This window comes from Gossypium hirsutum, chromosome A06 (genome assembly GCF_007990345.1).
Source record: "Gossypium hirsutum isolate 1008001.06 chromosome A06, Gossypium_hirsutum_v2.1, whole genome shotgun sequence".
Lineage (NCBI taxonomy): Eukaryota > Viridiplantae > Streptophyta > Magnoliopsida > Malvales > Malvaceae > Gossypium > Gossypium hirsutum.
In genome coordinates, this window is record NC_053429.1 from 20171338 (window position 1) to 20192063 (window position 20726).

The window sequence follows — 20726 nt, forward strand, 5'->3', positions numbered from 1 at the left end:
AAGTACTAAGACAATATTTCATTGCAAAGCCTCGTGCCGGAAGATAGCGCAGTTTACAATATGCATAGATAAAGACAACAAAAAAAGGACTGTATAAATTGGAAGATTTATGGCCAGACACTAGATAAATATCCAACCTTAACATCTTCTACTTGTAACATCCAAGTATTTATGGATCCAGAAAACAACATAAATATATTAAAATTTAAAATCAAACACTAATATTTTTTTTAAATTTACTTTTAACATCGTAATCATATGCAGAAGTGATAAAATAATATTAAGATGCAGTAATGTCTACTGAAAGTGGCACTGCAACAAAAACAACAAAAATAAAAACACACAAAATTATTTATGTAGTTCAATTTTTTTACGTCTACAAAATTTAACTATATGAGTAAATTCATTATTTTTTAATTCAATACAAGTAATTCAAGTTCCATTGTATCTCTGTATACCAACTTTACTTTTATACTTAAAAATCTAAATCATTTGCTTCTACCTTCTTCTACTGATTAGTAGTAAGCGAAGCAATAAATTTTTTTTTTACTCTCTTAAATGCACTCATAAAATATGTTTCTCAAAGAACAAATAAATATTTTTAATACTTGATACAAAACTTATACTAATCTCTTAAATATATAAATATTTCAAAATTTATTAACATTTGAAATCAATAACAAATTAATCTCTTTTAACTTTATAAACTAAAATAACAAAATACAATATAATAATAAAATCTTCCATCTAATTTAATCTCACACCAAATGTATCATAACTTCCCAAGTTAAAATTTTTATTAAGTAAAATATTTAAATAGTAAATAAATATTCTAATTATGTTCAACCGCTGATATTTTGCGTGTGTGTGTCCACAATGCTTGGTTTATATTGAAAAATAAGTAAAAAAAATAATTGTAGGAATCTTAACTTTCTCAAAATCTCTTGTGTTCTGTTTTTTTTCTGGTAAAAATTTAATAATGTATTTAAAAAAAAAGTTATACGTATGACAAATAGAAACTTTTTTAAAACCTAAAATACGAAGAAGAAATATTATTGAATGGAGCAGGATAAGGTTAGGTCAGGACCACGACCACATTTATTCTTGACGAACTCTTACTATTAATAAAGAGGTGGCAGCCGACATGGATGTAAAACCAGTCAAATCCAAATTGTGGTCCACAAATTCCCTTCACGTGGAAATTCTTTTTTTTTTTAAAGTTAAATTTCACAATTATTTTCGTATTAGTGTTTCAAATTAGTTTTTAAACTTAGTGTTTGAATTTTTCCTGCTTGAAGTTAGTCTGACTTTTTTAAAAAAAAAAAAATTAAAATTTTAATGTAAAAATAATTGTTTAGTTCAAAAATTAATTTGGATAAGAAAATAATTTAATTCTTAATGCGAGAATAATTATCAGGTTTAAACCCTAAATAATGTATTAATATTTTTATAAAAAAATGTTATTTTCATTAAAGTTTATATTTGAATTATTAAAAAACAATATAAATAATTTTTATAAATTATTATTAAGTATATTGATAATTGAATTTAAAACTTTTTTTTATTAAAACCGACGAGGATATTTATGGTTATTAAAAACTCTATTTTTTAATATAATTTAAACATACTTAATAGCTTCTTGATAATGTTTGTAGGGTTTTTTAAATTCCACTATTAATGTATGGAATCACTAATAATTTTTTTATAAACTTACAGGTGAATATGATGATGTCACATAATTTTTTAAGGGTTAGTTTAGTAAGAAAGGTATTACAGAAGTTTTTATAGGTGAAAGGTGCAGTAAAATAATAATAATAATAAATTAAAACAAGATATGTGAAGATATTTTCAATTTTATTTGTGGAATTAAAGTTTTATCAGTATTAGCGTATCAAACATTAACTCTAATTTAATATTTTTATTGTGATTAAAATGTATTTTTGAAAAGTTTGATTTTAAAAAATGATATGAAAAAAAGTGAATTTTCTTAATTTAAAGTGTTTAATATTGTTTCCAAATGTTAAAATATCTATTTTAGACATGATGTTGAAAAATAAAAAATAAGATAATTTAAATTATATTAGACTAAATTAATATTATAATTATAAAATATATATTAAATAAATTTAAACCATTAATATAAATTATTTGTAAAATTTAATTTTACTTATAAATTATATACTAAATGCGCATATATAACCATAAATCCTTACAAATTAAAATACATAATATCATATAATTGGAAATTTTTTATAATTGTATATCTAATATCAAAATTTAAAAATTTTGTTAAAAAATAAATATTTCAAAAATACATACATTTAATATTTTCATTTTTGTTGATACAAGTGTCAACAAGGGAGGAGACAAGGAGGAGGAGGTGGTGGTGGTGCAAGGAAGGTCGGTTCACCTAAGCAGACAAAGAGCCAGAGAAAGGAGGTAGGTAAGAAGGAGGCTTGGATGGCAAAGGAGGTTGAATGTTGAGGAGTTCTTAGGCTTGCTAAAAGGATTAAAGGATTGGTCCCCCCCCCCCACCGTTCTATAAGGTATTCATAGGGAAGGAGGTCTTGTGCTCAGCGAGGCCACGCCACCAAAAAATTCAGGGCATGATAATTGTGTGGTTAGCCAAGTGGCAAGGCCATTGCACGTGGATTGTCCTCATGCATGGCATTGTTCTAACATTCTCTTGAATGAGATAGTATGAAGTTGTTAAGTTTAGTTGTCCCTTGGTGGCCCCCTCTAGGGGTGAATGCGTATTTACTAAAAGTGGGTGACCAAGAAGATGGGGTGCCTAGGTGGTTGGTCACTCAGTGACTAGCTAGGTGATAGAGGATTGTCTGAGCACTTAGGTGGAGAATATGCCAAGTGTTATAGGCTGGAAAGTAAGTGTAAGGTCGTCCACATATGTCTCTCAAGTATCCTCTCATGATGTCACATATCGTGTCATATGAGATATAAAAATTTTAAAATGAATTATTAAACTAAAAATCATGTAAATTAAAAAAAAAACAGTCATAAATAAAAAGAGTAGTTTTCTAATTTCACATCAAAATTAACTTAGTCAAAAAGTAAAAAAAGTAATTAAACCCAACATTATTTGGTTTGAGTTAAAAACCCAAATAATTTATATTAAACATTGAAATTTAATTTGGAAAAAAATAGAAAAAAGGAAAAATATTTGTGAAAACATAATAGAAAAATATATAAGCACAAACAAATAACAACAACATAAACATAAAATAAACATTAAGATTATGATTTGTAAATCCTAATTGAATATTAAGGTTATCTTTATATTATATCATCTCAATTTTAAAAAATGAAAATTCTATATCTTTTACATTTCTGAAGTTTATTTCAATGAAGTTAAATGTAAGATAAAAAGATTATATCAGTATTCAAATATTTTATTTTCCGATAAGTAAATGTATGTCTTTGAAACGCTATAATTGGGATGATTTTGGGTTTGATAATTGAGCTAAAATTTAATTTATTTAAAAAATTCGATTCAATTAATTTTTTCAAAAATCCTATTCTAAGCGATTTCAAACAAGCAAAGATGCGGATAAAGTGGTATTGGTTTCCAAGAGTTGTCGCTGTCAGATTGATAGATATTATATCATTAAATATACAGCTTGCAGATCGTCCGGAAATTGTCAGCCCCACATAATAGGGCTCAATGCTATACATTAACCAGCTTTGAGCCCAAGTTCTGGTGAGATGATGATAAAATTGCTGTTGTAATCACTTTATTTCTTCCTCCTATCTTAATTGATGTTATAGATTAAATGAGATTAATTTTATATACATTACAATAGGATTGAAAACATCATAAATAATCATCTCATTTTTCATATATTTATTCTTCTTTTACTATAAATGAGACCAGAAAAGTAAATTCATTCAATAAAAATAAATAAATAAATAAAAACCCTTAACATGCACATTATCACGTTAAACAATCTCAACAACAACCACAAAAATAAAACACTTCCTTATCATTTTTATTTTTTATACAATGTTGAAATGAATTTAATTATAATAATTTATGAAAATTAATTATAATTAATATACTAATAAATAAATTATTAAAGTATATATAATAATCTTCTACTATTTCATTCTTAAGAAAAATATAGATTTTTTTAATTAGACTTAAATTTTATTTAGAAAAAAAGGGATTAAATTAATTAAAATAATTAGAAAAAGGTAAATTGGTCTAAAATTTAAAATAGAATAGATGGTAATGAAATTACACCTTATTTTATGACATCTTGACACTACTTAAGAATATGAGATTACGAGATGGTTATAATGTTAGAATTGAAACAATGTAATCACATTCCAAACTGTAACATTACGAATCATAATGTAAGAATTGACCAACTAAGCAAACCTTTATAAATTTAAATTTTAAATATTTAAAAATAATAATAAAATAAAAATTCATTTAAAAGAAACAACTACTCCCTACTTTTTTCTCATGATAATTATGTACAATTTTTTACTACCCTATCAATAATTATTATATTATTTTTATTTTATCACTAATGCGTTATAGGATTGGTTCAATTAAAATTTTTCATTATTCTTATCTCACATTATATATTTAAAAAATTAAATTCAATAAATAATTAAGTTCATTGGAGCTTAATTTAGTTAGTTTATCTATTGTTATTGCAATAATTAAGAATATGTGAATTTGAGTACACATACTATCATCCATTTTAAGGGTTTTGAAGAGGGATTGTATAAAAAAACAATGATGAAATGGATTGAAGTTGGATGCAACATCTGCATAAATTGAAATTGGCCCATGGCTAAAGTAACAACCAAGTTTGTATTAGGGCTAAGTGCGCGACAAATAAGAGGTATATTTGGGCTAGGTTCAGCACACAAAGGTCCATAATTTACAATACATTTTAATGGACATAAAAAGAAAGTTTGCTCCACTCGATGGGATCCCAAACCTTTTTCCTGTAAGCAATGGAAACTGGTTAATAAATAAAATGGTGATTGAGAGATCTCAGTGAAAGCAAAAACAAGAAAAGAATGGTAAAAGTAGATGCAGCTGAGGGAGTAATATGAAGTGGGATCCAACTGACAAAAATCATCATCGGCCCAGATTGAGATGGTGACTTTTGCATGATTCTTAACAACGTACTTTCATAGTACATTAGCTACTTTCTGAACCCTAAACCCTTCACTCCAATTATGTAAAGATCCTAATGAACAAAAAAGAAAACAAAAATTTATGGAAAGATCCAAAGTGTTTTCCGCACATAAGATTTAAACCATACGGAACTTACCCAATCCTTCTATCTTCTGCACTTGCACATGATGCTTTGCCTGTCAGTCTGCTGAAAAAATATATGAAATAAATTTGGGACTCTGCCTGTCTGATGACATTCATGTTAGGCCATATGATATCTCTGCATCTTCCCTTTAAGAGCTTTGTACCAACACATCTTGTGTTAAACTAATATTGTGTATGGAGTATACACCATCCAAATCTAATTTACTACCACCTTACTTGCTTTTCATACGTTTTAAAGCTTTTATTTGATAACCCCATAGCTGAAAGTTGTGGGTTTAAGCACCTAAATGCAATATGATTTAAGGTTTAGAATTGTGTATTTATTTATGTCCTTATGTTGATTTTAGAATCAATTGATGATGAATTTAGTTGGAAAATTATTAAAATATTTTTTTGTATGTACAAATTAAATTAAATTATTATGGTTTAAAATAAATATATTTAATTATAGTAATATTTGAATTCATGAAACAATATCTTTTAAACATTTAATTTTACTATTCAAATCAAAATTTTATTTAATTTTTTACAAATATATTTATTACATAATTTTTTTATCATCCGATATATAACAAATTAAACAACCACATTTGTGATGCAATAAAGTTTGAGGTTGGTAGACTAGAACATGAATTTTTGAAATTCGAACGGATTTATTTTGATTTATTATTTGTTTAATAAATGTTTTGATTTAAATTTATCATTGATATTATTGCCAGTGCAGGAGAATATGAGTTCGAGTGCATTGAATCGCATTTTCTCTTTTTTTAGGGTTGTGGAAAGACAATAGATAGTTATAGGCATTGTATCAAAAAGAAAAAATATGATAAGAACTTATAATAAGATTAATATTAAGAAAATTACTTATAAATAATTAAATATATATTTTATTTTTAAAAAAAATAATTGTTGGAGATTTTGAGTGTTAGAGAATTGGGTAAAGCTTGGATTGGATGAGGGAGAAAAGAGGTGAGATCAGAGGCGAATTTAGGATAGCTAGTAGGTGTCCCGACCTCTCCTAAAATAAAAAAAAATTATTATTTAAGCTATTTAAAAAATTAAAATTTTAAATTAATAAAAATAAAATTATACTTTAACTCTTAAAATTATAAAAATTTGATTTAATAATTTAAAAATGATAAAAATTTAAATTTTCATTTTGCCCTAAAACTTGTTCTGCCTTTGCCCTGGGTGAGAGTAGGAGTAAAAAGACTAGAAGGCTGCAAAGCAAATTAAATTAAAAAACAAAAGGGTTTTGGCAGCAAACAAATAAAGTAAAATGGCATGAATAATTTCGCTCCACCAATTGATGATGATAAATAATAATAATAATAAAAGCCAAAATACTTGAGGATGCTTTATTAGGTGAAAGTGATTTGTCCATTTACCTGCTTGCAGGCTGGGACGGCGTCAAAAGGTTAGGCAGGGCCGTGCCCCCTTTAAATGGTAATTCTTATTTTGTTTTAGTCCCTTATAAATTAATATAATAATAAATTTACACTATGACTTTATTTAATCCTTCTAAAATTTCTGAAATTTAATTTGACACATTTAAAATAAAATTACAATTCAACTCAGTTGATGAATAAATGTATAATTATACTAAAAATATATATTCCAGACTTTAAACATTTTAATTTATAGAATATAATGTGGTTAGTATACAAAATGCTGGGAATTGTTTAAAGCATCACAACACTTAATTGTTTTGTTTAATGGAGGAGTAGTAGGTGAAATCATGTCATGTGCCCCCATTTGAACTATGGGTACAACAAATAGGCTGCTGGATTCTCTTTGTTAATACAAATACAAATACCTTTTCTTTTCTTTTTTTCTATATTTCACGTGTAGGATAGTCTCATTTTTTTAATCTGAAACTTGAATCGTCGCCCTCCTTTCGAAACAATAATACTAATTGCTAATTGGTAGAGGAATTATGGTTAGAAACATTTGGGTTTAAGGCAAGCCAGATAATGTGGATAATGAGAAAGAGGATGGTAACAACACTGCACTCCTCTGTCAAATAAATAAGGACTTTTTTAACTTAAGGATAAATACTATCTAACACCACCAACCACAGAGAGAACGCCTTGTAGTTTTTGTGGTACTTCCATTTTCCAAAGTACACCGTATTTTGAGCGATCAAAGTCTGATTCCAATTGTTAATAATGTCCTTCCAGATTTTGGACATTTGGGGTTCCTTTTACTGCAGTTTTTTTGTGATTCAACATGTATGAATGTAAGAATCCTCCTCCACCTCAACTTAGATTCTTTAGCCAATCACCACCACTATTTTGCTAAAAGTGACACATTCTATTCCTCAACATTCACCACCCCTAAACCTCCTTTCTTTTTACCTCACTTATTCATCACCTTCCCAACGGATTTTACTTCTAATCATTTCAATATTTGCTAAGAATCCTTTACCAACGAAAAAACTGACATCTAGTAGATTGTTAGCGCTTGCTTAATGCCCCGTTATCATGATCTCAACTCATCTCTTTTGGATCACATCATCATAGCAAGACTCGAAAAGCATAACACTTTGATATGTGTATATATAGCAATGACTCTTCCATGACATGTACTTAGGTGTTCAATTATATTGTATATATTTTAGTTTTATTATTCGAGGGTTTTGATGTTGAATGCTATTAATGTTTTGTTTTGAGGATTAGCAAGTGGTTGGCCTTGCCATGGTTGAATGAATGCTTAACTTTGAGATGCATACATGCACTATAACTACTTTGAATATATTTCCTTACTGTTTGAACATGATTATTTTTTGGATGAATATGTGGTCATTGTACGGTGCTTGAATGATCTCTCAGGGGACTTTAAAGCTTTAAAGTGATGTGCCATATGTTGGTAATGTATGAGTGTGTTTTAGCATGGCTTACAAGTGTTTTGGAGTACAATTTTTGGTTTCTTGCCCCCAAATATTGAGATAAATAAGTTTGAAAGTTCAGTTTTTATTTCAGATTTCTAAAATTTGAAGACATGAATTTTATATTTCAAGACATAAAAATTTAAATATCTATATAGTGGATAAGTATGTCTCAGGACATTAACCTTAAGTCTTGAGACATGAGGCCAATGTCTCAATACATACAAGTTTTGTTTCGAGACATGCCTTATTGCACTTATATAACATGTATTTTTTATCGATCAGAAGTTCATTGAATGTATTTACCATGTCTAAACACATAAGAGATAATTCAAAATTATTCCAAATTGTTGATCTAAAGGATTTTGCCCAAAATTATTCCAAAATAAACTCTCTAAAAATTAAAATTTATTTTTCAAATAAATTTCAATAAAATGCCGACATTAATATAGTGTGTTTTTGACCTAGCCTATGTATAGGGAAAGAAAAAAGAAAAAAACACATAATTTCCTTTCCTTTCCTATATTGGCATCCGTACTGTTTTTTTTTATTTTTATTTTTTTATCCACAAATTTTTATCATGTTATAAATTTTGTTTTCTAAATGATGACCGAAATGTTTTGTTTTTTCTGGGATATAACTCCTTTTTAAACTAGCTTTATATGCTAACTTTTAGGGAAAAGTTAATTTAAAGAAATAAATATAATCACTATCATTGCTTATATTTTGTCAATATTCAATTGAATTATATATGCTCAAATTCATAAACGTAAACAGTATTGTTTTCGGCTTAAATCCAGTACTTTTCAGAAAAAAAATTAAATGTAATTAAAAAGTACAAATAATAAGGATCAAAACCCTAAATTTACATTAGTTACATTAAGATGTAATTATAAATTTCTTCCAATTACTTTAGGAGAAAATGCTGCAATCAAACTAATCTTATTTATGAGTTCCAATTAATTAAAGGCTAGTAAACAAATTTGAAATTCAAAATTCTTTGTTGTGTGCATAAAATAATTATAATATTAACATCCATCCAAATCTATCCAAATTTGAATTTAATAATTAATTAGTTAGGTAATAAGTAAATTTAAATAATTTAATGTGTGCATATGATAATACTACTTATAATTATAAATTAACTCGTATTTTTAATTAATAATTGTGTAAAATAATATTTATACACGATTTTATTGTATTTAATTTATAAGATACGTTAATTTGGAATTAAAAATAATAATTGATAAAATAACTCAATAAAAACCATAAAAGCATTACATTTTTGTAATTTTTAAAAAATTAATAATTCATAACAAGTAAAAATAAAAATATTAGAAGCATTGTTTTTTTCTTGATTTGACTTGATTATGATACTAAATGTGTGACCTCCACAGATTGTCATCAAGACTAAGTACAGGAATGGGAATCCTGACCTACCAAATTAAAAACCCTTTGATGCTGACACTCTTCTTCCTTCGCTTTGAAATCCAAACCACTACTCTTCAAACTTGCAACTCTTTTGTTTTGTAGGTCCCTCTAGAGCTGATCATGGTCAAGCCGCTGGTTTGAGTCTAGTTTAACTTGAAATATAGGTCTAAAAATTATTCAAATCCAGTCCAAAATAAAATTGTTAAGTTTGAGCTCCACTCGGCCCGACCCATATTATTTTTTTAACTTATTTTATTAAATAAAAAAAATTTAAAATATAATAAATCAAATAAATTTAAAAACATAAAAACAAATTTTAATTCTTAAAACAATATAAAAATTGAAAATATAATAAAAAGTGGTTATATTAAAATTGAAACAAGTTAGAACTAAAATAATAACCAAATTAATAATAAAACAAATGTTCTACAATATCGAAATAATATTAAAAACAACAACAGACAACATAATAAATAGCTGCAAAAGAACAATAAAGCACCACAAAAAGTAACACTAAAATAGCATCAAAACATCACCAAACAACATAAAAACAACACAAAAAATAGCACCAAACGACACAAAAAAAGCATCACCAACAACACCAAAAACCTGCAAAATATAATCGACCAACCAGAATATCTATACATTAACCAATCAACATATTTAATTTTATAACAAACTATAAATTGTAAGCTAAATTAAATTGTCAACAATTAGAAAGAAAGGTAACCTAAAAACCAATCGAAGAAACATCATCCTCATCGTCATCATCATTCTTGCAACTAATTTCTAACATGAAATAAGAATAAATAATTAGATAATCAAATTGATAAAAGAATAATATAAAATTACAACAATAAAACGAGAATAATAATTACCCGTTGAAAATCCCTTAGCTCGCATCCAATCATCAAAGCAAACAACGGCTTGAACCGTTTTTGGCTTAAGTGAACTCCTCAAAGGTGTGATAACTTTCTTACCCATGCTAAAGTCGATTTGGAAGCTACAGTCGATGTTGGAATTGCCAAAAGATCACGAGCCAATAATGAAAGCTCATTATATCGAACTGAACTTTTACTCCAATAATCCAAAACATCTATTTGACTATTCAGCTCAAGCTCTGGTTCTTCCAAATAAATGTCCAACTGTGACTTTTCACTCTTAGTGCTAGATTTATTTAAATACCATTTATAATCACCACTCTCATCAAAACCTCCCCCCAAATCAGCACTATTAACATTGTGTTGATGCAAACTAGAATCAACAGGACTTTATCCGAAACATTAGAACTCCCAACCAAAGAGGAAGGCGTGGATTTGGATTTCTTAACATACTCGTCAAACAAGAGTCTAAGATTGCTAAGAATGGTTTCAACAAAATCTAAAGCATGAATACCATAGATTGTAGTAAAGCAATACTGCACATAATTCAACTTGTTACGAGGATCTAAAATTGCAACATATGACAATATCAACGAATACTCAGCCCAATTAAATTTCTCTTGCATTTGCTTAACCATTAGAGTTAAAAAAGAATAAGGACCTTTAACTATATCAAGCAAGACCTTGTGAACCTTCCAAGCCCCTCTAAAATAAAGATTAGCCGTTGGATAATTAGAACTAGAAAAAACACAAGTCACATCATAAAAGGCTTTCAGAAATTTGCAAAGAATAGCAACATTTCTCCACTCCTCGTTAGAAAGTGCAAATATTTGATAATCTTTCTCCCGTTGGCCCCAATAATCTAGCACATCTTTATAGTAAAGAGAAGATTCAAGCATCAAATAAGTAGAATTTCATCTCTCTCACACATCTTGGCGCAACTTTTTGGTCACGTTCAAATGAAAACTTTTGTCAACCACATCATAAAACATTTTCCTATGAATTCTCGACTTTTTTATGTATTTAATTTCATTTCGAATCTTACCAACAACATCATTAGCAAGTTCCAAACCAGCTTTAACTATAAGATTCAATATATGTACACAACATCTGTAACGCCCCGTACCCGAGACCGTTGCCGGATTCGGACACGAGGGGTTCACAGACTAAATTCGCTTACTATCGCAGTCCATTTTAAAAATTTCCAGACAGCTGGCTAACTGTGTCGCTGTCACCTTAAAAATCATATCTTGAGTTTCACAACTCGAAAATCAGTTTCGTGATTTTTCCCTGAAACTAGACTCATATGTCCATCTACATATTGTTTTCTAGAATTTTTGGTCAGGCCAATTAGTACAGTTTATTAGTTAAAGTCTCCCCTGTTACAGGGTGCGACTACACTGACCATGCATTACAATTTGGATATCTCCCTGTACAGGGCTTCAATACTGATGCCGTTTGTTTCTATAGAAACTAGACTCAGAGAGGAATCTATACATATATGGAATGACTCCTAATTATCTCTGGTTAATTTACAATGAATTTTCCAAAGTCGGAACAGGGAATCCAGAAACTGTTCTGGCCCTGTTTCACGAAAACCTAATTATCTCTTAACATACCACTCATATGACCGTTTCGTTTCTTCCATATGAAAGTGGATTCATCAAGGTTCATTTAAATAATTTATTCACTATTTAATTCCATTTCTACTATTTTTAGTGATTTTCCAAATCTACATCACTACTGCTGTCAGCATCTGCCTTTAAGGTAGACTTTACCTATTTCATAGTTTCCATGATTCAACTAGCCCTTTTAGCATAAATAGCACAAATTATGATAATGATTAACCATTCCCATGGCCAATCCTTGTTAAGCATATCCACACCTATTAATAACCATATCCATACCAAATGATTATAACATTATGCTCAAACATATATAAGCCATTTTCGCATGGCTATCCAAAAATTATACAAAACCGAAGGGTACATGACCAACAACAAAAGGGTAGTCCTATACATGCCATTTCCAAAGTTCAACCAAAAGTGTACCAAAAGGGTTTTGATAGTGTGGGCGACTTCGACTTCAATAATCCCGAGTCCGATAGCTGACGAACCAAAATCTATAAAACAGAGATTCAAAGAACGGAGTAAGCATTTAATGCTTAGTAAGTTTTAAGCAAAACAAAGTGTTCTCAATCACTATCATTGGTCATTCATTTCAACTGTTCGATGAAGTTAATCTAGAGCTTCATCTCGATCTATAATATCATTAAACGCAACACTTGGCTACCACATATATACTTTCGAATAATAATGACCTAGATGGTCAAATATTTCCAAAGCACATTCTTTATTGATTTTCAACTTTCAATAATCCTTTCCACTTGTTCATAATCGCATCCATACTTTTAAGTATTTCAACATGACAAGTACTAAATTACCATAGGCACATAAAGAACCAACATATTCCTTATCACATATATGTAAGCTTACAAATCATAATCCTTACCTTGTACTGGCACATCTAGCTCAACCCAACCCATACTCAGATCATAAGGCTTTTGGGCAGAATATGTACTAATACATAAGAATATTTCATCGCATACTTTATTATACAAACATACCATTACCAATTAGATCATTCTCACATTTGGAGTTATAATATTAATCACATTTACCTACCTCTTTGATACTGATAATTCACCTCGAAATCACTCCACCGATGAGTAAGTAATACGTACCTGAACATCTTGAATACATAATACTTATTTGATGGTAACTTAATACAGATACTCAATATCAAAGTCTTACTTGAATCCTAGCATTTAGCCGTCGGGTCTTTAAAGCTCGGATATAGTACGAGCACGAAGCCTACGGACATTAATCAGGATAATATTCTCGCATAAAGCTTGCGGGGTTTTAACCCGGATATAGTACTGACACAATTGCCCTTCGGGACTTATCACATTTATACACTTCCACATCCATCATATTGGCCATTCGGCCTTATCACATATATACACTTTCACATTCATCACATTGGCCATTCCGCCTTATCTTATATATGCATGTTCACATTCATCACATTGGCCATTCGGCCTTATCACACATACACATGTTCACATTCATCACATTGGCCATTCGGCCTTATCACACATACTCATGTTCACATTCATCACATTGGCCATTCGGCCTTATCTCATATATGCATGTTCACATTCATCACATTGGCCATTCGGCCTTATCACACATACACATGTTCACATTCATCACATTGGCCATTCGGCCTTATCACATATATATATACACTTTCACATTCATTACATTGGCCATTCGGCCTTACCACATATATACACTTCACATTCATCACATCGGCCATTAGGCCTTATCACATATATATACACTTTCACATTCATCACATCGGCCATTAGGCCTTATCACATATATACACTTTCACATTCATCACATCGGCCATTAGGCCTTATCACATATATACACTTTCACATTCATCACATCGGCCATTAGGCCTTATCACATATATATACACTTTCACATTCATCACATTGGCCATTAGGCCTTATCACATATATACACTTTTACATTTATTCAAATATACTTCACATACCACATATACTATCATGTACAGACTTGGTCTTGGCCGAATCTACATCCATCACTTTCCAATAAATAATTCAATTTTACGCCATACTATCATTTCATATTCGAATACTCATAAGCTTACAATATCACGATTTAGAATTCAAGTATGGGTTTAATCAATAGCTTATGAGCAACTAAAACAAGTTTTATCCATGTTTACAACAAACTCACATATTCACTACGAGTTGTTTTCCTGAGCAATGGTCACTAAATTATTTATAACCGGAGCTACAAAACTCCAAATCACTTGCCGTTAATTTTTCCTGAATATAGACTCGTATATCTTCCATCCATAAAATTTCAAGAATTTTAGGTTTGGCCAATCAATACCAGATTTTTCTTAAAGTTTCCCCTGTTTCACTGTTTGACTAATCTGACCACTCTTCACTACGAATCAAATTTCTCATTTTACGGAATTCAAAATGTGTTGTATTTGATTTCATTTGAAACTAGACTCATTAAGGAGTCTAAGCATATAAAATTTATCTTATAACCATTTTTGTACAATTTATAATGATTTTCTAAAAACAGAACAGGGGATTTCGGAGTCATTCTGACACCGTCTCACACAACTTTAAATATCTCTTTATAGAAAATTTCTTTGCTCACAAGGTCTCTTTTATAGGAAACTAGACTAATTAAGCCTTGATTACATATTTTATTCAGCCTATAATTCTACACCAACAATTTATAGTGATTTTCTAAAGTCACGTTACTGCTGCTGTCCAAAGCAAATTATTACAATTTGCTCTTAAATTTCCAAGTCCAAACACATATGAACTTACCATTTGAGTTTAAGACATATCATGGCCACATCATATCTTATTAAATCAACTCATTATGTCCTATTATGATTGAATTTACTCAACGTTTAATCACTTAAAACTTACCTCGGATGTTGTCGAACGATTTCGGCGGCTATTCGACCACTTTTTCCTTCCCTTTATCGGATTTAGTTCCCCTTTGCTCTTGAGCTTAATTCAAACAAATTTAACTCATTAAAGTCTCATTTTGTTAGCTTATGGCCGAATATGACAAGGAGTTTGATAGGTCATATGGCCACCTTTTAGCATGCAAATGATATCAACACCAATCCACCTTGGCCGAATATCATCTCCATGACATAGTAAAGATTTGAACCATGGGCTATTTAGAACTCAAGCTAACTACTAAAACATGCATGCATCTCATGGAACATCATCAAACATACCTTAGTCTATCAAACCACCATAGCCGATTTCCTCAAAGCTCTTCTTCCTTCTTTTTCTTTCTCCTATTCGGCCAAGAACAACATGAGAGCTTTTCTCTTCTTTTTTTTTTGGTCATGCATGAGAATGATGAACACATTTTTTTCTCTTTGTTTTCTTCCTTCAATTTCTTATTAGTTTATTGCCCATGCTTCTTATTTTATTCTTCCATTAACACAACATGTTTCATGACATGTTTTGCCCATGCTTCTTATTTTATTTTTCCATTAACACAACATGTTTCATGACATGTTTTGCCCATCATCCCTTGTCATGGCCGGCCACTAGTACTTAAATGGGGGAAATTGACATGCAAGTCCACCCCTTTGATTACATGCACTATTAGGCCACTTGCATTTGCCTAGCACATTTCTAAATTTTCTCACATAAGTCCTATCAACTAAATTCACATGCAATTAACTAAATCGAAGCTTAAAACTTTCACACATTTATATTCACATATTTTAGGCAATAATTATCACATTCAAATAATTTGGTGACTCGGTCTAGCGGTCCCGAGACCGTTTTCCGACTAGGGTCACTTTAGGGGTGTCACAACATCTAACTTGAAAAAAAGCACCATCACACAAAATAGCTCAGTTCACACGAAAATGATTTTTAAAACAAAAATTCATAACATCATTATAAGAAACATTATCCAATGTGATGTTAAAAATTATTTTACCTATACCCCCATTAAGATAAACATAAAACAAGTTTTTCTGCTATGTTCAAACCATCATACGGAGGAAATAAAGCTCTAAACCTTATGATCCTCTTTTGTAGCTTCCAATCTTTGTCAATCAAATGAGCAGCAATGTAAATATATTCATCATTAGTATGCTTCGAGTTCCAATTACAGGAAGTTAGACAAATTAAAATAGGTGCTTTAGCCAACTCTTCTTAAACATGATCTCTCTCTTTTGCATAATACATTAGAACATCCCTAGCAGCTGTATGTCTACTTATATTCTTAAAATTAGGACTAGCAATTCTCATCATGTATCTAAATCTCGGTTCTTCAACTATCCTAAATGAGTGCTTGCCACACACAAGAAAAGTAGAAGCAGCTCGACGACACTCATCAGCATCAAACTTATAGTTTTTTTTATAGATGGACCACCTCCTAATGATGGTTGAGTGGTTATGTTGTATTAGTGATATCATTATTAATTTTTTTCAAACAATGATTTAGATGACATCTTAAATGAGAGGTTCCACTAGAAGATTTAGTAGAGAAGATACTTTTATAGTGATTACATTGTGCCTTCAATTCATTTTTGTTCTTACATTCAAGCTTTGTCATTTCATCCCACACCTTTGAAGTGGAAGACTTTTGATGTTTGGGAGCACTTTCATACTCATTAAACCTATCGTCCACATGTATAGGAGTGTTCGAACTAGCCATAGTCATAAAAGCTCAAGTCCTGAAATCCAAATAAACAAAAAGATTATATAATTGTTCAACAATTATATATAATATATGAATTATTCCATATTATTATTTACTATCATAAAATGTTAGCACAAATTAGTCCAAATTATTCTTGAAAAAAAAGAAGATACAGAATTTAAGTAAGTTTCAAAGCAGGAAACATGGCGCAAACTCTTTAGGATTAATGTTGGAAATTCTAAGGCACAACTTGAATAATAATAATAATAGAAAATACGAATGGTTTAAAAACAAACCATAATAATTTGATTATTTCTTGACAAACACGGTTTCTATATGCATTCTATCATTATTACTCACAAGTCAAACAGAATTTGTTCAGTTTTCAGTAATTTAAAGTACCATCTTTAGAACGCCCAACCATTTTCATGAAACATCAGATCTACTTCAACATTCAAATATTCATTTTTTTATATTTATAATTGATTCACAGATTCCCTAATAAAAGCAAATAAAATTATGTTTATGATTTGAATTCATTACGTAGATCTTTTGAAGTAAACATCTAATGTCGTTAGGCCAATGAGCTAAGTTCCAAATCTCATATATATTTTTAATTGTTTATGATTATATAATTTTTTATACAATATTTATAATTATTTATAATTTAACCATATACCTTAAATAAGACGATATATACGATTTAGCGCATTAACAATAATGTTAATATCAATCAAGCTAAAACGCAATCGATTTATATACTTTTTTAATAAAACATTAAATTTATGGTTTTAATGATTAATTAGAATTTAAATTCAACTAATAAAGCTTTAGTTTATTAACAACATCGAACTCCATATTCAAGACTCACAATTTATAAATATGTGAACTCTCTTCTAAATTTATTTTTTATTTAATTAATTAAACTTGAATTAAGAATTAAATTTAACAAAAAAATTTAATAAAAAATGGAATTTAGATAATTAGAAGAAAATGATTGAAACAATGCAACTTAGAGTAGGAAATGACCGTACTCATGGCTTTAAATTCGTAAGAAAGTTTCTAAAACATGCTTGTGCATTCACAATCTGCAGCATTAGACCATTGCTCTTTGATCAATACATGCAAGCCTACCACCAGTGTTTTCAAAGGAATCCCAATGGTAAACTTGAGGGACCCTGAAGCAAAGACCCTTATAGTTAAGGCTTGTGAGGAATATGGCTTCTTTAAGCTAGTCAATCATGGTGTTCTAATGGAATTCTTAGAATGTTTAAATGAGTATATCACTGTAGATATTGAAAGAAAATAATAGCAATTTGAGTTTCGGACAAAAAATTCTATGAAGGAAATTAACAAAAGTTTGTCCAAAATATTATTTTTGTTATTTCCCAAAATGTGTTTTTTAAGCATAATCTTAAACTACCAGGTCTGCTTAAATTTTAAAATATAAAGATTATGAGCTACTTAACAAATTGCTTTCCTCCAAGTTTCTTAGCAACCAAACAAATAGGTAAACCATAAACAATGCAAGAGATAAACAACAATATACATAAATAAAAGGTAGCGAAAAATATACCCTAACGTATCGACCCGACAGATCTTTCTCAACAAAATCGGAATCGACATCCAAATGCAATGACGGAATCCATATATTCTTCCACCGGTTACCAATAATCCAATTTCATATGGTTGTTTGTACCTTGAATAAAATTTCTAATGAATTCCATACCAATCTCATATTCTCCCCCCATAATGCCACCAGCATTTTAATTTTATTCCCCCAAAAGTTTTCACAGAATTTGTGAAATTTTGAGGTAGCAAAAAATCTTAAAAAAAACACTTGAAATTTTGGAGACAAATAAATTGAAAAGAAGAAGTGGCAGAGGCTAAAGAAGCAAAAAAATGCAACTTAGTTGTGGCTGGTCATTATTAACTTACATACATGAATGGCTATTAGATTTAAGAGTTCTATTTTTGGTTTTCAAATTAGAACCAGATGGACGACCAACCATTTTATTGTATTTTATTTTACTAGATTTCTAGTAAGTGCAGCAAACCCTAACTACATACAAAGGAATCCCACACAAAAACAGAGTGAATAAAGTAGGGGAACATAAAACAGAATCAAAACTTTCCTTCATTTTCTCGGTGACCAAACAAAAAGAAAGTGAAAATGAGATTTCTTATCTGAGTCAGTTGAGGAAATCAGGTGGGCGCCAGCGACAAAGGAAGCTGGTGAGAGGTGGAGATGAATGTGGTGACTGGTGACTGGTAAGTAGTGCTGACAAACAGCACTGTTGGATCGGTAGAGGTGGTGGTGGTTTAGGGATTTTGATTCTAGAATTAGGAATAAGGGGAGGAAGGTACGAAAGTGAAAGTCAAATTAGAAAAGTAAAGTTAAAAATTTAAAACGATTAAAAATAAAATAACATAATTATTATATAATTTGGGCTGGGCCGAGCCTGAGCCAAAAAAAATTATTCGAGGCCTGACCTGTTTTCTAAACGGGCCCTGTTTTTTGTCCAAACCTATTTTTTGAGCGTATATTTTTGTTCAAACCCTCCCATTTTTCGGGCGAGCCTTCAGGCCGGGCCTGGCCCGACCCATAATCAGGTCTTCCCCCACTACCCTCTAACCTTAATTCATAATTATCACCAATAGTGAAAGTCTGAATCATACAATCCAGCTGTCATATGATCCATTCTATTTTCTGGCTATTCCTTTAGGTGTTCCCTCATCCCCGGACGGTTACTGGAAAGCCAATTTGAGTAACATAGTGGGATATGCATCCAACCTTCTTTTAAGACGATAGAATGTACCAATATAGGAGAGTGCCCGTATTTTTCAACTTGTTTCCACCTCCATAAATCGACCGGTTACTTAATCAATAAACTTCTTGATCCGGATGCTCTAATCTCAGACTTCCACATACTTCAACTGGTTGATGAAAATTATTATAATGTCGAAGAGAGTGGGTAATATGGAAATGGTTTAAAACTTAATTGATGAAAATTGTTATAATGATTCAGATGTTATTTTAATTATGGATTACGTTGTAATTTATAATGATTAATTTTAATTATAATTATTTGAATTGGTATTATTTGTGCTGCAATTTCAGAGTTAATTGTAACAAATATCCTCAAACTCTGGCTTTTATTCTAAATTAGTCTTAAGATTTCAAAATGTTTTAATGTCATTTAAATTATCGATGTTATATCAATTAGGTCCTTCCATTATTTAAATTGTTAATTTAACCATTAAATGATACTCAAAATCTTATGTGACATAATTTAAAATGAAAGTTTCAAAGAAAAATAAAATGTTGCTTCAAAACTTTGAAAATTAAAAACTAAAAATGAAGTAAAAAATAAAGAAAGAAAGAAAGAATATTGGGCAGTATTTTCTTTAAAAGCTTCAAAAATCTCAAAACTAAGATTTCTACCATATCCATATACAATATTAATTTTTTCTTTAGATTTTTTCATTTTTTCATTTTTTGTACAACATTAAGGGCAGGGGATGGGGTAACATGATTCAAACCTAACAAAAACAGATAGTTGAAATGAATGAGTTTCATTAATCTTAATGTGTAATGTAAAGACTTCTCATACATATATATGTAGTTACAACAGATAACAAAACTACCTTATAACTAAATTCATAACTACTTGTAACTAACATTGGTTACTCTAATATTCCTTCTCTATATTCTCGAACAAAATCATCAAGAGCTAGCACTGTAACACCCCTATCCCATATCCATTGCCAAAATAGGGTTATAGAGTATTACCGTAAAACCGTAACATAAAAACATAAATTTCCAAACATTGATATAAACATAGTATAATTCATTCATCAACATGCATATTGTCCCTTAATTAAGCCCTTGAGACATTAGAAACACT

General features: G+C 29.8%; 1 long non-coding RNA gene across 2 annotated transcripts; it reads right to left on the reverse strand.

The window, feature by feature from the left end:
* Positions 1-12312: 12312 nt before the first annotated feature.
* On the reverse strand, positions 12313-19199 carry LOC107951063 (uncharacterized). Of its 2 annotated transcripts, XR_005928491.1 has the most exons (3): positions 17853-19199; positions 16716-16852; positions 12313-12638 (listed from the first exon to the last, which is right to left on the reverse strand). It is a non-coding gene; the product is annotated as an uncharacterized lncRNA (long non-coding RNA). The 2 variants fall into 2 exon arrangements; XR_001698304.2 differs by lacking the exon at positions 12313-12638 and having other exon boundaries at positions 16670-16852.
* Between the last annotated feature and the right edge of the window lie 1527 nt (positions 19200-20726).